General features: G+C 43.0%; 1 pseudogene across 1 annotated transcript; it reads right to left on the bottom strand.

Annotated features, from left to right (window-relative positions):
* Positions 1 to 17,751: 17,751 nt before the first annotated feature.
* On the bottom strand, positions 17,752 to 18,935 carry LOC104673789 (annotated as a pseudogene). The gene is made up of 2 exons (XR_004054387.1): positions 18,356 to 18,935; positions 17,752 to 18,124 (listed from the first exon to the last, which is right to left on the bottom strand). The product of XR_004054387.1 is annotated as an H/ACA ribonucleoprotein complex subunit 1-like (transcript).
* Positions 18,936 to 19,393: the final 458 nt, after the last annotated feature.

Raw genomic sequence — 19,393 nt, 5'->3', positions numbered from 1 at the left:
GTGGCTTATACCTGTAATCCCAGCACTTTGGGAAGCTGGTGGGCAAATCACGAGGTCAGGAGTTCGAGACCAGCCTGACCAACGTAGTGAAACCCCATCTCTACTAAAAATACAAAAATTAGCCGGGCTTGGTGGCACGCGCCTGTAGTCCCAGCTACTTGGGATGCTCAGGCAGGAGAATCACTTGAACCCAGGAGGAGGCAGAGGTTGCAGTGAGCCGAGATCGTGTCACTGCACACTCCAGCCTGGGAGATAGAGTGAGACTCCCTCTCAAAATATGTATATATAGTGAAAAAGAAACTTCAAATAAAAACAGTTCTGTTTTGACTATATCAACAGCAAAGTTTGGGTCTAATATAAATATTACTACTATAACCAGGCATGGCAGCTCATGTCTGTAACCCCAGTATTTTGGGAGGCCGAGGCAGGCTGCTTGAGGCCCAGGAGTTCGAGACCAGCCTGGCCAACATGACAAAACTCCGTCTCTACTAAAAATACAAAAATTAGCTGGGGATGGTGGTGTGGACCTGTAATCCCAGCTTCTTAGAAGGCCGAGGCACAAGAATTGCTTGAACCTGGGAGGTGGAGGTTGCAGTGTGCGGAGATCATGCCACTGCACTCCAGCCTGGATGAGAGAGCAAGACTCTGTTTCAAAATAAAAAAAGAAAGAAAGAAAAAATTACTACTGCTATGGTGCCTTTGCCTTTGAAAGTTCAGCAGCAAACACTTGTGAAATGTGTACTACAGAAAGGGGTTGTGTGCTGAGTGCCAAGAAAATGCAACTCCCAACCAATGCAGCTCACACCTCATGGGTGAGCACCACTGCAGGGAGCCCTGAGAACCCTCCTAGGCATGGGTTGATTTTCTCACTCAGTGGATACTTCAAAGACAAGTATTATCTTGTTCACATTTTATTTTTGAAGGGGTCATCTCCTCACAAATGCCATGTATCACAAAAAATGAACAGGGCGTGGTCTCTGCCTTTGGGAGCCCATCATCCACTAATATATACTCTGATTATCAATAGCTAAGTAATCTATTAGGAATGATTTTTCAAATTAACAGGAATGACCAAAAGGTTTATCAATTGTATTTAACAAATGAAACCAACAAACAAGGCTCAGTTCATAGAAGGTCTGTTTCGTTTCCCAGCTAATATTCATGTCTTACCTCTGTTATCTTTTTTTTTTTTTTTTTCCATGTGAGACTCAAACTATTCGCCCAGGATGGAAGTGCGTCGCATCCGGCATCACTGAAGGCTCAGTTGCCCATCTACCGCTCACTTAGTGGGACTACAGTTTTCGTTTCCCGTCCGCTTTTTTTACCTTTTTCTTTTAGAGAGGGGTTTCACCGTGTTAGCCAGGAGGGTCTCGATCTCCTGACCTCGTGATCCACCCGCCTCGGCCTCCCAAAGTGCTGGGATTACAGGCTTGAGCCACCGCGCCCGGCCATGGTTATCTTTTTTACCCGAGAAATCAAAGCACTTTGACCACATTACCCAATCCGTTTTTCTGTGCCTAGTTCAATTTTATCTTTTCTCAGTTCGAGTTTTTCGAAACTAATTGTGCACTGAGACATTTACTTTAGTGTGTTTTGTAACAGAGTGAACCCTGCTTAAAAGATTTCCATTTCGTGGACTCTCCAGTTGACCTGTACTACCCACAACCTCAGTAATAATGTATCTGACTAGTGCTGTTGGCGCACGGAGGCTTTTCTTTTCCTTCCATTAGTTGAGATGTTAGTTTTCCAGAGTTAGTTGTCTTCAAACCCACTGGCACCATTTGTATTTACTGTTAACATGTAATTTAATTAAGCTGCATGCGAGGTAAGGAGCTATGAGTCCAAAACAAAAGTGACTTGCTGTTTCAATGATAATCATTGAGTGCTTTGAGGAAAGGCAAGAAAGCTAAGTGGCTGAGAAATACTGTTTAATTAGACTATACACAGAATACTTTTCAAATACATTAAAGTGACCGGGCGCGGTGGCTCACGCCTGTAATCCCAGCACTTTGGGAGGCCGAGGCGGGTGGATCACGAGGTCAGGAGATCGAGACCATCCTGGCTAACACGGTGAAACCCCCTCTCTATTAAAAATAAACAAACAAAATTAGCCGGGTGTGGCAGCGCCTGTGGTCCCAGCTACTCGGGAGGCTGAGGCAGGAGAATGGCGTGAACCCGGGAGCTTGCAGTGAGCTGAGATCGCGCCACTCACTCCAGCGTGGGCGACAGAGCGAGACTCCGTCTCAAAAAAAAAAAAAAAAAAAAAAAAAAATACATTAAAGTTTTCCATCCACTTTAAAGAAACAGACCCTGGAAATTGGAGATGATACATATGGGGGTGATTTATGCAAGAAAGACTTCATAGGGCCAGGCGTGGTGGCTCACGCCTGTAATCCAGCACTTTGGAAAGCAGAAGTGGGCGGATCACCTGAGGCCAGGAGTTCGAGATCAGCCTGGCCAACACGGGGAAACTCCGTCTCTACTAAAAATACCAAAAAAAAAAAAAAAAAAAAAAAATTAGCCGTGCGCACACACACAAAAAAATTAACCGGGCATTGTGGCACATGCCTGTAATCCCAGCTACTCGGGAGGCTGAGGCAGGAGAATCACTTGAACCCGGGAGGCAGAAGATTCAGTCAGTGAGCCGAGATCACACCACTGCACTCCAGCCTGGGCAACGAGAGCAAAACTCTGTCTCAAAAAAAAAAAAGACTACATCGAAATGAGGTCAGCAGATCTACACAAAGAGAAAACACCTTGGCCCCTACCTATAAAAGATTGATAAATGAGTGTATTTTTGTTTTCAGTTACAATGTTTAACATTTGTTTCTATTTTTCAACTCTCCGCTTTTACTAACTCTTATATAATTATACAACTAGCTACTAACGTAAATCACATCAGTTAAGACAGCTTCTGCTGTCTTCTTTGACATAACTGAAAATAATCTTCAGGAATTTAGAAATTAGGATGGAAGTTCCCCCTGGATTAAGCTGTGAAGCTGATGACTATATTGGATGATTTGCTTAATTTTTGATTCTCTAGTTGACTTTGCAGAAATTTTCTCCAGGGTAAATTCTAAGTTAACAAATTTTTTTAAAATGCAATCCTACTTTTTCAAATCCTGAGACACTATCACACCTCCTTAAAAGAGCATCAGTGATAGAAATGGATTCATTAGTAAACTGAGAGACCATCTGAATTCAGATACAACACTAGCTTTATTTCCATAATGCACCCATTATTAAATATACGAAGTTTTCTTTCAAGAGCCTGAGCTTTAAACCTACTGCAGATTAGACCATTAAGAGGGGCTGATGGGTTCTATATGCATGAACACCCACTGAAATTGACCAAACTGAGAGAGATACTAAGTAGCCAATAAACCTCACTAGCAATCTCTTAAAAATGCAAACCAAAACGGCAACAGAAAAATGCCATGTTTTTCCTATCAGATCAACAAACTTTTAAACGAATATTTGTATTGGTTAGGATGTGGAGAAATGGATACAGTGGGAAGGTTTATTGGTATTCTTTTAAAGGAGATTTGGTAGAGTATTAAAATTATAAATACTCTTCAAGTTAAAAATTCTGCTGCTTCTTATTTGTCCTAGAGAAACGCTTGTACATGGGCACAAAGATGCATGTAAAAGGACATTCATTGCTTCATAATTGCAATCATGAAAGATCAAAACTAATCTAAAAATCAGCAACAGGAGAACAATGACATAAAATACGACTGATTTATAGGATGAAATATGTTGCAGCAATTAAAGAGAACAAGTTAAATCTAATATGAAAAGCTGTCAAGGACACACAATTTATTGGGTGGGGGAAGGAGTAAACTATGGGATAGAAATACATCATATGATATGGTTTATGTATGAACAAAAATATTAATGCATAAAATGCATTGAAAAGGGTCTGGAAGGATCCACCTGAAACTAGTAACAGTGTCTACCTCCAGAGGGAAAGATTAGGATTGAGGCGGTGGTGAAGATGGATTTTGCTTATCTTACTGTTTTAACTGAAAGGGTGTTGATGTATTACTCACACATTTAAAATATATATAAAATAACAAACATTAGGAAAAAAAGCCAAAGTTCTCAAACAGGTTCAACACAAGAGAAAAAATATAAATGGCAAAAGAAAAAGTGAGAAAAAGTTCCAAAAATATTTTTGAAGAAAATTTTTCAGGGATTATTAAGAGCTCTCTCCTTGGATGCTGGAACTATGAATGATTTTTTTTTAACTTCTCTTTCTATTCTCCCATATTTTTTAAGTTTTCTATAATGGAAATACATATAAGAAATGTTTAAAAGGCTAAAAAATGACTGGTAAATCCTAAGTAGCATGCTGTCACCTTTAATTCTTATTCTGACAGAGAGCATATAGTCCATTTGAAGTATGTGGAAATTCCTGATGAAAAATCCCCATGGAAAAGTGATATTTGAGGTGAGTGTCCCTGTCCTGATGTCATGTGACAGACCAACACACTGATGTGCTGGAAACCAATTCTAAAATATTTTACATTTTAATTCTTTTTTTTTTTTTTTAAGCCCTGATTTGTACTGTTTGCTGATTTCCATAGTGTTATAATTTGAATTGTGTCCTCAAAAAGATATGTTGAAATCCTAACTCCCAGAAGCTCAGAATGTGGCCTTATTTGGAAATAGGGTCACTGCAGATACAATTAGTTAAAATGAGGTCACACTGGAGTGGGACGGGTCCTTAATTCAATACAACTAGTGTCCTTATAAGAGGAGGAGAAGAGACACAGACAGACGTACCCACCAAGAATGCCACGTGACTCTGGAGACAGAGATTAGAGCAGCGTCTGCAAACCAAGGAGTGGCAGGGATTGGCACCCCCACCAGAAGCTAGGAAGAGGTGAAGAAGACTTCTACCCAGGATCTCAGAGGAAACATAGCCCGGCTGACCTTGGTTCCAGATTTCTGGCCTCCAGAACAAGAAGAGAATAAATTTCTATTGTTTTAAGCCACACACTTTGTGGTACTTTGCCATGGCAGCCTAGGAAACTAATACACATGGTGTAACTAGAGGTTGAGTATCTCTAATCCAAACATCCAAAATCCAAAATGTTCCAGAATCTGAAACTTTTTTTGAGTGTCAACATGACACAAGTGGAAAATTTCACACCCGCCCTCATGGGAGAGGTAGCAGTCAAAATGCAATCAATGCGCAACAGCAAACATGGAGAATCAACCAAAGTGTCATCAGTGGAGGACCGAGTGAAGAAAATGTGTATACTCCGTGGAATACTAGTCAGCCATAAAAAAGAACGAAGTCATGTCTTTTGCAGCAGCAGTGCATGGAACTGGGGGCCGCTATCTTAAGTGAAATATAACAGAAACAGAAAGTCAAGTGTCTCATTTTCTCACTTCTAAGTGCCAGCTAAACAGGTACACATGGACATTGAGAGTGGACAATACACGTCAGAGACTCAAAAGGTAGGAGGGTGGGTGGGGGTGGGAGATGAAAAATCAGCTATAGGGACAACATGCACTCTTCTAGGGAGGGTCTCTCTAAGGGCCCACACTTCACCAGTATGCTATGTAGCCATGTAAGGTAACTACAGGTGTAGCCCCCAAAGCTACAAAAGTAAAAATAATTTTTTAAAAACTTGGTTTCACATGCCGGGTGCGGTGGCTCAAGCCTGTAATCCCAGCACTTCGGGAGGCAGAGGCGGGCAGACGAGGTCAGGAGATCGAGACCATCCTGGCTAACACGGTGAAACCGTATCTCAACTAAAAAAATACAAAAAAAATTAGCTGGGTGTGGTGGTGGGCACCTGTAGTCCCAGCTACTTGGGAGGCTGAAGCGGCATGAACCTGGGAGGTGGAGCTTGCAGTGAGCCAAGATTGCACCACTGCACTCCAGGCTGGGCAACAGACTGCACTCCTCCTTTTTTTTGTTGTTTTTTTTTGTTGTTGTTGTTGAGACAGTCTTGCTCTGTTGCCCAGGCTGGAGTGCAGTGGCACAATCTCTGCTTACTGCAACCTCCACCCCCGGGGTTCAACAATTCTCCTGCCTCGGCCTCCTGAGTAGCTGTGACTACAGGTGCGTGCCACCACGCCTGGCTAATTTTTGTATTTTTAGTAGAGATGGGGTTTCGCCATGTTAGCCAGCATGGTCTCGATCTCCTGGCCTCATCATCTGCCCTCCTCGGCCTCCCAAAGTGCTGGGATTACAGGCGTGAGCCACCATGCCTGGCCAATGAACCTCTCCTCTTGTGTCCATCCACCAGAGAGGTATTGGGCTTTGAAATCAGTCAGACCTGAGTTCAAATTCCAGCTCTGCCACTTACAGTCTATGTAGCTTGGTACAAACTGCTTAAATTCTAAAGCCTCAGTTTCCTCATCCATGTTAAGGTGTTAAGAAAACTTAACTCAAAGGGCAATTATGAGGATTGACAGCATTGACACAATACCTGGCATATGATGAACACTCAATAGACAGGAATCAAGCTATGGTGACCACTCCCTGGTGTGGAGTTTCGAATCAGGAGGCTGAGTGCAGAGTGCAGAGTCCAGTGGCAGAGCCTCTTGGCCAGGTCCGACTGCGGAGACGGCAGAGAAGGAGCCAGGGAGGTGCTGTGTACCCCAGGTCCCTGCTGTGTGCACCTTGAACTGGGGGAACTCCTCCTCCTCTCTGTCTGGTGTGAACTCTGCTTCCTCCCAAGGAGTGTGAGGCCTGAATCCACCCATGGTTTATTCACCCCTGACCAAAGCAAATGTTCGTGTTGAGAGGAAGCAACACATGTGAAAGGTCAAGACAGAACACAGAGCATTTCTGAGGAAGTCTGTGGTGTCTGAGGACATTTTGATGGGCTCTGGAAGCCTGCCTTTGCCTATCCCAGGGCAAGTGTAGCACTCTAGGAAGTAGTACCTGGGTGGGGCTGTTGGTAGCAGGGGGTGGTCATCTGATTACTAGGAAATGCAGAGTTTATTTTATCTGATTACCAGGGAACTGCCTGAGAGACTTCATCTGTCATAATTCTAAGCGTTGCCGAGGAGACTTTATCTTTACAGTTTCCAGTGTAAAGGCCAGAGGATGCTGGTTGTTGGGAGTGGTGAGGGGCACATAAGCGTACATTACTCAATTTTGTCTGATTTTGTATACACTTGAAAATCTCCATAATAAAAACCAGGAGCGATGGTGTGTGCCTGTGGTCCCAGCTACTCAGGAGTCTGAGCTGGGAGGATGGCTTGAGCCCAGGAGTTCCAGACCAGCCTGGGCAACATAGTAAGACCCCCACCTCTAAAACACCAGCAACAAACAAAAAACAGAAAAACCAAAACAAATGTCTTTGTGTTTTTTTTTTTTGTTTTTTTTTTGAGACGGAATCTCGCTCTGTCGCCCAGGCTGGAGTGCAGTGGCGCCATCTCCGCTCACTGCAAGCTCCGCCTCCCGGGTTCACGCCATTCTCCTGCCTCAGCCTCCCGGGTAGCTGGGACTACAGGCACCCGCCACCACACCCGGTTAATTTTTTTGTCTTTTTAGTAGAGATGGGGTTTCACCGTGGTAGCCAGGATGGTCTCGATCTCCTGACCTCGTGATCCGCCCGCCTCGGCCTCCCAAAGTGCTGGGATTACAGTCACCGCACCCGGCCCCAAAACAAATCATGTTAAAAGAAACGAAAATTTAAGAAACAACTAACAACCAGGAATAACCATCTCCTTTGAGAACCCCAATACTACCTCAGAATACACATAATCATGAGAATCTGTATTAAGGGTGTTTGTCACCCTTGATACAGGAAGTTGCCATAGAAAAGGAAGTATGCAGACTCGCTCTGTGTCTCTTAAAGTTCCGATGTTTCCTTATTCATAAATGACAAAGAGTGCTCTTCAGACTGACACATCAGGTTGCAGCTCTTCTCTGCTTGAAATCCCTCAGTAGCTTTCCAGGGTAGTGTCCCCTCCTTCGAAGGGAATAGCAGTTCCTTTATGACCAGGATCCAGCACACGTTTCGTCTGCCATTTGTACTCTCCACCTCTTGTGTGCTGGTCTTCTCCCTCCAGCCCTAGGGAATGATTCGCCTTTTCCTACCGTGTGCCCTCTGCCTCTCTTTCCTGGGTCCAGGCTGTTTCCACTTCCTGGAATGCTCCCTTCCCCACTCCCACGCCCCTGCCCATCACCTACTCATGCTACAGGTCTGTCCTGAAGCCCTGCCTCTTCTGCAAGATCTCGGGACCCTCAGCAGAGACCTCCTTCCATGCTCCTGTTACAGGACTCTCCCTTAGTTCAGCTAACGACGGGCTCCTTGTCCGGCCAACAGCCACGAAAATGGAGGCTTGCAGATGGTTTGAAGGATGAGTAAAGCAGGGTTTTACTGGGTGAAAAGGGGAAAAGGGAGGAAAAGGAACCCTCTGCGAAACCAGAGTCCCTGCTCGTGCCCTTCCTGTCTGCCAATTTGAATCCCAGATTCCACCCAGAAAGGGATGGGGCCGGGCTCCTCCCCAGTGCGAAGGGCGTGAACTTGCCGAGGGCCCACCCTGGTGCACAGGCCTGTCTCACTCCCGTTGTACACAGTCATTACCTCTCATCATTTCTCTTTTCCCTCCGAGAGCGGTGAGCCTCTTAAATGCAGGAGTGATTTTGTTTCTTTTTGTCTTCCCAGTGCATGGCACATACTTGATTTTTTTTTTTTTTTTTTTTTTTTTCTGAGACAGGGTCCAACTCTGTCGCCCAGGCTGGAGTGCAGTGGCGCAATCTCGGTTCACTGCAGCCTCCACCTCCAGGCTAAAGCGATCCTCCCACCTCAGCCTCCCAAGTAGCTGGGACTACAGGCATGCACCACCGCACCTGGCTATTTTTTGTATTTTTAGTAGAGATGTGCTTTCGCCATGTTGCTCAGGCTGGTCTCAAACTCCTGAGCTTGAGTGATCCACCTGTCTCAGACTCCAAAAGTGCTGAGATTACAGGTGTGAGCCACCGCACCCAGCTAAAAACACAAATAAGTGTAGTAATAGTGTGAAGATTGCAAAATATTGCTGAGAATACAGTTCACTGGTATCATCATCATAGAGCACAAAACAAATTCTGGTATTAAGAATATCAGCCAGGTGCGGTGGCTCACGCCTGTAATCCCAGCACTTTGGGAGGCCTGAGGCAGGCAGATCATGACATCAAGAGATAGAGACTATCCTGCCCAACATGGTGAAACCCCATCTCCACTAAAAATACAAAAATTAGCTGGGTGTGGTAGTACACCCCTGCAATTCCAGCTACTCAGGAGGCTGAGGCAGGAGAATTACAGCCGGGTGCAGTGGCTCACGCCTGTAATCCCAACACTTTGGGAGGCTGAGGCAGGCAAATCACGAGGTCAGGAGTTCGAGACCAGCCTGGCCAACATGGTGAAACTCTGTCTCTATTAAAAATACACAAATTAGATGGGTGTGGTGGTGGGTTCCTGTAATCCCAGCTACTTGGGAGGCTGAGCCAGGAGAACCATTTGAGCCTGGGAGGTGGAGATTGCATTGAGCCAAGGTGACAGGGTGAGTGAGACTCCATCTCCAAAAAATAATAATAATAGTAAAAAAATAAAAATAAGATTATCGTAGCTCTAACACATACATAGAAAACTCATTCTATTAGAAATTAAATTATACAAATATTACTGACAATCACTTTTATAGCTGTCATTGTAAACTCAAAGACAAGAAATAAATTCATCACCAGAAAACATAAAACAAGTACTTAGCCTTATGGTTGAGAAGCCTGTAGTTGCCTTTTACTGAATGGCACCTCAGTTCTTGGTATAGTTTGACACAGCAACTGGAAGGACAGCTTTAACTTGAAAACGGTTTTATTTTTAGAGTTGTCATGTTACAAAAGCTCTTCTCACATAGCTAAGCTGTTGGAAAGAGATCAGGTTTTGTGAAAGTTTTTCGTTAAGTATTTCATGTTATCCTCACTGTAACCCCAAACAATGACAAATGCTTCCTAAGCCGCTGTAATGCCGATTCAGCTAATAAATCAATACAATTCTCCTTCTTTAAAGTCCTAAGCCAGTAAATGCTTGTTAACATTGTTAATAGGAATGAATGAAGATGGATGGACCACCCAAAGATTCTCCTATTCCAGGGTAATCTTCAAAGACAAAACATCAATTTCACTGTGTTTTTTGCTTATCCAGGTCAAGAGTTACCAATACCAAGACATCAAACTGCACAGAGATTAGACCTAGAGCAGCAGGAGGTAGTATATAAAACACCAGTACTAGAGGGAATTGGGAGAGGGAGCAGAAAAATGATTCATCTGTATCAGGTGTGGTCTGCAAGTTGTGGGGTGTAGAATGTAGCTTGTGGGTAGAGGAAGAGTATTAGAAAAAATTAATGCTCATTCAAGTTTATTTTATGAACTAGCCAAAAAGTCACACATGGATATTCACAGTAGGCAGAATAATCAGAGCAGAAATAGCACTTTTGGCACATAGTTATTGGGATTGAGGGAGAATTCATTTTAGCTTTAACTTTAAAATAGTTTTAATCACTTTTATCTTAATTCTTCTAAAGCTTTTAATTTTAAAAAAGGTTTTAATTTTTATTGTGGCAAAATATACATAGCATAAAATTTGCCATTTTAACCATTTCTAAGTGCATAGTTCAGTGTCACTAAATACAATCACCTGATTGTACAACCATCACCATCATCCATCATCTCTAGAGCTTTTTCCTATTCAACTTCCCAAACTGAAACTCTGTACCCCTTAAACAATAGCCCTTCATTACTCTCTCCTCCCAGTACCTGGGAACCATCATTCTACTTTTGGTTTCTATGAAAATGACGTTCTAGAGACCTCATATAAGTGGAATCATGCAGTGTTTTTTGTATCCAGCTTCTTTCACTTAGCCTTATGTCAAGGCTCATCCATGTCGTAGCACGTGTCAGAATGTCTCTTTTTAAGGCTAAGTAATATTCCACTGTATGTCTGTATCACACTTTGTTTATCCATTCCTCTGTCAATGACTGCTTCCACCTTTTTGCTATCATGAATAATGCTGCTATGCAAATGAATTTGCAAATATCTGTTGAAGTCCCTGCTTTCAGTTCTTGTGGGTTTAAACCCAGAAGTGGACTTGATGACTCCTAGGGTAATTCTATGTTCCATTTTTTTAAGGAGCCACTGTACTCTTTTCCACCATGACTATACCATTGTGGAGTCCACCAGCAATGCACAGGAGTTCCGATTTGGCTACATCCACACCAAAACTTATTATTTCCCGGTTTTTTTTTTAATAATTGCCATCTTAATGGGTATGAAGCAGTATCTTATTGTGGTTTTGATTTCCTTACTAATCAGTGATGTTGAGCGTCTTTTATGTGCTTGATGGCCATTTGTATATCTTCTTTGGGAAAATGTCTATGTAAGTCCTTTGAATATTTTTAATTGAGTTGTTTATCCATTGATTTATATATTCTGGATATTGATCCCTTATCAAATATATTATTTGAAATATTTCCTTCCGTTCTGCAGGTTGTCCTTTGATAGCACAAAAGTTTTAAATTTTGATGAAGTCCAATTTACTTATCTTTTTCTTTTGTTGCCCATGCTTTTGATGTCAGAAAGCTTTTAGCTTATAATTTTAAATATGTCATGTTTCCTGCCTCATATGTACCACTGGAAAAAGGTCCCTTTTATGTGCTCAGCTTCTGTCAGAGGTACATGTATTTTGAAGTGGAGAACAAAGATAATTGCAAAATTGGCATGGAGAACTAAGGTAATTATGAAAGTTCCAGATACAAAGAGAGAAGGTTCAGTATGCTAGCAGTTCTCTACCAATCCATCCTGGAAGTCTTCTTTTAGGATTGCCTAAATAATACAGGGGATGGGTGCAAGACACACAAGTGTTCCAGAAGCATGTAAACAAGGTACAGAGAAGAGGATACAATAAAGTAAGATGAGATAAGAATATTAGGAAAGCCTTTGTCCAGAAGGTTGCCTACAGAGGCAAAAGGGACAGTTTCACTTTGCTGAGGGAAACAGGATGGTAAGAACCCTCGCGGGGAAGACCTCTGCTTACCCTGACACACAGAGAAGGTGTAAAATAACTTAATGGAAGACCATTAGGCTGAGATAGCTCCCATGGCCTGGGTTCCTACACAGACAAAATGAAACAAGCTTAGCCAGTCACAAGTGTCCGGCTGAGTATTACCTGTGTAATGAGAGGCCTTCCACCAGGATAGTTCAAATAATGCAACTGCCCAAATTTTCACCAAATAGTTTCTCTACTCTACTTCTACATTCACCCTATAAAAGCCTTCCCTACAAACACCTCCAGTGCATCCTCCAACCACTTTCACTTTGGAGCTGCCTGATCCATGAATCTGTTTGTTCAAATAAACTCTTTAAAATTCTAATATGCTTAAGTTTATCCTTAAAAAAAAAAAATTGAGATGGGATCTTCCTATGTTGCCCAGGCTGGTCTTGAACTCCTGAGCTCAAGGGATCTTCCTGTCTCAGCCTCCTGAGTAGCTGGGACTACAGACATGTGCTTCCACACCCAGCTTACATTTATCTTTAAACAAGGGTTTGACCCCTTTCTGAAATTTATGTTAAGACATGAATCCTAGTGATATTGCAGGCTCATTTTAGACCATCAGACACTTTGGTCTCTGGACCACATTTGCCCTTTGTGACCTGATCTCCTAAAAAATTCAAGTGTAATTCAAGTTAGTTAACCCTCTGCTGATCAGGGGAGGTTGCTCTGGGTACAAGTTCAAGAGAGGCACTCATACCTCCCTACCAACTTCTCCGGAGATTCAGCATGGCAAATCTTGCCCTCTTGGGGCCTAGGACAGAGCAAGGCCTCCTGCTGGGGCTGAATCACTCAATTTCTTCCCAGCTCTGTGCCCTCCCTAGATGAAGACACAGATGCTGGGTAGACAGTCATCAAAGACATGTCTCCCCTAGTGTCTGGTCCCTTCACTCCATATCTCCTGGTCATTTCTGCTGACCAGACTACCCCCTCCCTGTGCTGACCTTGGAGAAGTGAAGCCTGCTCCCAAGGTACCTAGACTTTTTGCTGCTTCACACTCACAGTTTTACCTGGGATAGGAGATGGCAGGAAAATCATCAGTGATTTCTGTTCCCCTCTGAGGGTCTCTAAATAAGTTGATCATTGCCTCTCAGGGCTTCATTACCTGGCCAGTCTCCTGGAGAGATGAGAAATGTTTCCACTAAGGACAGGATGCACTGCCTGACGTGAGCTTATTGCAAGCTAAGTCTCCAACCTGGTTCAGAAGCACCGTCTGCCTTCTGCTCAGATCTGCTCATGGGTTGGGTGCTCCTAACAGCTTCCGCTCCAAAGCCCAGACCAGGAGAGAGGTGGCTTCACTGGTGGAGGGCGCCAGGCTCTGTGATGAGCCGGGAACTGGAATGCGGCCACCTGGGCAGAAGTGGTGCTGGTGGGGATACTGAGTGGCAGGGAGAGTGAGACGCTTGGTATGAAAAGCATTCATCACGGTATTTAAGTGAGGACACCTGGAAGGCATGAAATTCACTAAAATCAATCTGTTGCAGATCATCTGTGATTTGCAATTTTATAATTTGATTTTTGTTTTTTCCTTCTAGCAAAACTTCCTTGTAGCCAGCATGATGGGAACTGAGGGAGGTGGTACCAGCCTAGTAACCATACAAGTTTCTAGTTGAGAGTTTTAGCCTTTATAGAGAGTCAAAATCCAAACCTCTGACCTGTCTTCTCCTGACCCTGCTTTTAACCCCATATCCCTCCCACCTGTTTCTTTCCCCCAGCTCCTCTATTCTATAAAAATTCAACTGGTCTCTGTTTTTCTTTAATCAGAGTCAAGCCCTCTAGAGAAGGCAATAATAAAGCATGAGAAGGGAGAAAAGCATGAAGGTTGGCCGTATGGTTACAACAAAAAGCAAACAAACAACAACAAAAATAATAAATCACATTGCATGCCAGTGAGTCTACCAGGAATTTTTGCTGCATTTACAATATTTGTAGGAAGGAAATAAATAAGTACGGGACTACGATTTTTATTTTACAGATAGAAAACCTAAGATGTATAACTTTTTCCCCAAAGTCACACTGTTAAAAACAAATTGAGCAGTATCATATTGGGTATTTTGGGGAAGAATGTGGAGAATAAACAAACTGTTACTGGAACCTGAGTCTTCCGACTTCCAGATCAGATTCAGTTCAAAATGCTAGTCCTTTTACATAGTCCTCAGTCTTTGTGTCAAAATGGAGATGCACTGGCCTGGGCAACATAAGAAGACTCTGTCTCTACAAAAAACAAAATTTTTAATTAGCCAGGCGTGGTGGTGGCCAGGCTGGTCTCAAACTCCTGAGCTCAAGGGATCCTCCTGCCTCAGCCTCCTGAGTAGCTGGGACTACAGACATGTGCCTCTACATCCAGCTTACATTTATCTTTAAACAAGGGTTTGACCCCTTTCTGAAATTTACTTAAGACATGAGCCCTAAGTGATACTGCAGCTCATTTTAGACCGTCAGGCATTCTGGTCTCTGGAGCTGTAGTCCCAGCTACTCAGAAGGCTGAGGCAGGAAGATCACTTGAGCCTGAGAGGTTGAGGTTGCAGTGAGCCATGATCATGCCACTACACTCCAGCCTGGGCAACAGAGTGAGACCCTGTCTCAAAAAAAAAAAAAAAAAAAGTAGATGAGTCTAAATAGACTAATTGCTAGTCTGTGCTGTAGGCAGGTTTATGGTTGATTCATCTTTGAAAATCTTATCTACTTAATTCAGTTTCCCTGAAACATGATACTGGTTGCCTAATACCTACAGTTGCTATTTAATACCATTTTTTTTTTTCTCAAGAGATAGCAGAGAAAATGACCTTAGCATTTTAGGGTAGGTTGTATTTGCTCATATGTAAACATCTATATCACACATCGTTTGATCTAAAAAATGTTTGCCAAACAAAAAAGCATGCCATGCTCATGGATTGGAAGGATCAATATCATTAAAATGGTCATACTGCCCAAAGCAATTTACAAATTCAGTGCTATTCCTATCAAACTACCAAAGTCATTTTTCACAGAGTAAGCATAAGCTATTCTAAAATTCATATGGAACCAAAAAAGAGCCCAACCAGCCAAAACAATCCTAAGCAAAAAGAACAAAGCTAGAAGCATTACATTACTTGACTTCAAACTATACTATAAGCCTACAGTACCCAAAACAGCATGGTACTGATACAGAGACCAGTGGAACAGAATAAAGAGCCCAGAAATAAATCCACACACCTACAGCCATCTGATCTTTGACAAAGTCAACAAAAATAAGCATTGAGGAAAGGACTCCCTATTCAATAAATGGTGCTGGGATAACTAGCCAGTCATATGCAGAAGAATGAAACAGGACCGCTACCTTTCACTATATTAAAAAATCAACTCAAAATGGATTAATTATTTAAATGTAAACCTCAAACTATAAGAATTCAATAAAACCTAGGAAATACCATTCAGGACATCAGCCTTGGGAAGGAATGTATGACTAAGTCCTCAAAAGCAATTGCCACAAAAACAAAAATTGGTAAGTGCGACCTAATTAAAATTTTTTGGGCAGGGTGGAGTCTCATGCTGTCTCCCAGGCTGAAGTACAATGGTACAATCTCAGCTCACTGCAACCTCTGCCTCCCGGGCTCAAGTGATTTGCCCCCCTACAGGTGCACACCAGCACGCCTGGCTAATTTTTTTTCTTTTGAGAGACAAGGTTTCACCATGTTGCCTAGGCAGGTCCCAGACTCCTGGGCTCAAGCAATTCCCTCACCTCTGCCTTCCAAAGTGCTGGGATTACAGGCATGAGCCACCATGCCCAGCCAGGACCTAACTAAAGAGCTTCTGCACAGCAAGAGAAACTATCAACAGAGTAAACAGACAACCTACAGAATGGGAGAAAATATTCACAAACTATGCATCTGATGAAAGTCCAATATCTAAATCTATAGGGAACTAAATTCAACAAGCAAAAAACAATGCCATTAAAAAGTGAAACGCCGTTAAAGGAGAAAGACATGCAGGGACACTTCTCAAAAGAAGACATACAAAAAAAACAACAAACACATGGAAGTGCTCCATATCACCAGCCATCAGAGACACACAAATCCAAACTACAGTGAGATACCATCTCACAGCAGTCACAATAGCTATTATTAAAAAGTCAAAAAATAGGCCGGGCGTGCTGGCTCACACTTGTAATCCCAGCACTTTGGGAGGTGGAGGCGGGTGGATCATGAGGTCAGAAGACCAAGACCATCCTGGCTAACACAGCGAAACCCCGTCTCTACTACAAATTCAAAAAATTAGCCAGGCGTGGTGGCGTGCACCTGTAGTCCCAGCCAACTTGGGAGACTGAGGCAGGAGAATCACTTGAACCCGGGAGATGGAGGTTGTAGTGAGCCAAGATCATGCCACTGCACTCCAGCCTGGGTGACAGAGCGTGACTCCGTCTCAAAAAAAAAGTCAAAAAATAACAGAGGCTGGTGAGGCTGAGGAGAAAGGCGAACGCTTATGCACTGCTGGTAGGAATGGTAAATGAGTTCAGCCACTATGGAAAGCTGTTTTCAGACTTTCCAAAGAACTCAAAACAGAACTCCCATTTGACTCAGCAATCCCGTTACTGCATATATATCGAAAGGAAAATAAACTATTCTGCCAAAAAGACAGATGCACTGGTATGTTCATTGCGGCACTATTCACAACAGCAAAGGCGTGAGATCAACCTAAATACCCATCAACAGTGGACTGGGAAAAGAAAATGTGGTACGTATACACCATGGAATACTATGCAACCATAAAAAGAACAGAATAATGTCCTTTGTAGCAACCTGGGTGCAGCTAGAGGACACCATCCTAAGTGAACTAACATAGGAAAAGAAAACTGAATACTGTTTGTTCTCACTTACGAGTGGGTACTCATGGACATAAAGTTAGCAACAACAGACACCCGGGACTTCTAGAGGGGAAGGGAGGAAGAGGGGGACAGGGATTAAAAAACTATCAGGTGCTATGCCCACTACCTGGACGATGGAGTCATTCATACCCCAACTCTCAGCATCGCACAATACACCAATGTAATAAATCTGCATAGGTACCCTCCCGAATCTAAAATAAACATTGAAATTAATTAATTATTATTATTATTTTTTTTTTTTGAGACAGAGTCTTGCTCTTGTCGCCCAGGCTAGAGTGCAATGGCGCAATCTCGACTAACTGCAACCTCTGCTTCTCAGGTTCAAGCGATTCTCCTGCCTCTCCCTCCCGAGTAGCTGGAATTACAGGCTCATGCCACCACGCCTGGCTAATTTTTGTATTTTCAGTAGAGACAGGGTATGCCATGTTGGCCAGGCTGGTCTTGAACTCCTGACCTCGTGATCTGCCTGCCTCAGCCTCCCAAAGTGCTGTGATTACAGGCGTGAACCACCGTGCCTGGCCAAAATTAATTAAAATTTTAATTTCATCTTATTAAAAAACAAAGATAAATTTACTTCTTTCCAATTTCAATATACATTATACTGACCTACATACCGTATTATATGGTGAATTATATTGATTGAATTTCACATTTTAAACTAACACTGAGTTACTGTGAAAAACTCCATTGGATCATAATGTAGTATGTTTTTAATATTTTTAATACAATTTGCAAAAATTCTGTTTTAAAATTACAACTATGTTCCATAAATATGTAAAAAAATAAGAAATATTTGTATTATTCAAGTGAAGATTATAGAGATCTTTTTTTAAGGTAATAAAACACTTTATTTTAAAAATTCAAATATGCTTCTAATGAAAACTCCTGTCCATTTATTAAGCACCCACAGAGTGCCAGGCGCTGTACAAAATATTAAAAAGACTTGTTCGTGCTCTTTTAGAGCAAAATTCACTATTCCATGGCACTTTGCATGATGCTGACATTTTAGATCCATTGTCATAAAATGACCAAGATCTTCAAGACTTGCTCGAGAAACAAGTTTCCAATCCATAGTAGGCACAGATCATGCAGGTTCATGCAGAAGTCAACTGGTGATGTCTGTCAACTGTTTCACTTCATGTCCTCTCCCTCTGAAACCTCCACCTCCTCTTCCTCCTCTGAAGCCCCCACCTCCACCTCCTCTTCCTCCCCTGGAGCCCCCACCTCCACCTCCTCTTCCTCCTCTGAAGCCCCCACCTCCACCTCCTCTTCCTCCTCTGAAGCCCCCACCTCCACCTCCTCTTCCTCCTCTGGAGCCCCCACCTCCACCTCCTCTTCCTCCTCTGGAGCCCCCACCTCCACCTCCTCTTCCTCCTCTGGAGCCCCCACCTCCACCTCCTCTTCCTCCTCTGGAGCCCCCACCTCCACCTCCTCTTCCGCCTCTAAAACCACCACTTCTGCCACCACCTCTGCCACCTCCCCTTCTTCCTCCTCGGCCTGCCCTGCCACCACATCTTGGAGGTCCTTTCTCATCTGCAGGTCGAGGTAAAAACCTCTGCAGTGGTAGCAGCTTATATGGGTCTATATAAAACTTCTATAGTTTCCTAAAGTATAACGCCTTCCCGTTTTCTGACATTTTAACTGAAAAATAAAAATCTCTAAGTTGTCCAACTATTTCATACACTTTTCCAATTTGTTCTTTCTTTTCTAAGTGAAAAGGAGCATTAAAATAAGGCATCTTATTTTCTTCTGTAGTACGTTTACAAACTATGTCATCTTCCCAGGGATGCAGGAACTCTCCTAATAAGACTACACGTTCTGGCGGTCCTTGGTCTTGGCCTTTGTTAAAGCCTCTGCAGCCACCCCCTCGTCCAAATCCTCCCCTGTCGCCACCTCTGATATTTCCGCTGCCTCCACCTCAGAAGTGGTTGCTGCTGCCACCGCGGTGGAAACCGCCACTTCCACCACCTGGATCAAAGCCTCCACGATCCCTGCCCTGAAAAGACATTCTCTCTCTTCCTGGTCCCACGTGCACCTCTGGCCCTGGTCTTGAACACACACCCCTAGAGATCTTGTTGAACATGTACTTAATCTCAACTAGCTTTAAATTCAGGAGTAGCAACTCCATAGCAATTCCACTTATTTCTACTTTATTAATCATACTGGTCACCTTGAAGAAGCCTCATTGCTATTATCCAGTTTAGACTGGGATGTCACAAATCTCTAGACTGAGTAGTATAATATTCACTGTTCAAATAAAATCAAATTATTGTAATGTTTTGACACCTGCAAATACAAAAAGCAAGCCCATGGATGTTAGGTTAAGGTATGGAGACGAGTATTCCTACTTACTATCTTTTAGGGCAGACATATCCCAGCCAAGGTGATTGCAAAATGAAATGGAAACCATATGGTGGAAGGGGACTTGGGACTCACAAAGACTGGATTTTCATTCCAACTCTTACA

The sequence above is a fragment of the Rhinopithecus roxellana genome, chromosome 2 (assembly GCF_007565055.1).
Source record: "Rhinopithecus roxellana isolate Shanxi Qingling chromosome 2, ASM756505v1, whole genome shotgun sequence".
NCBI lineage: Eukaryota > Metazoa > Chordata > Mammalia > Primates > Cercopithecidae > Rhinopithecus > Rhinopithecus roxellana.
Note: the sequence above shows the minus strand (reverse complement) of the source record. Positions and strands in the feature narration are given on the sequence as shown.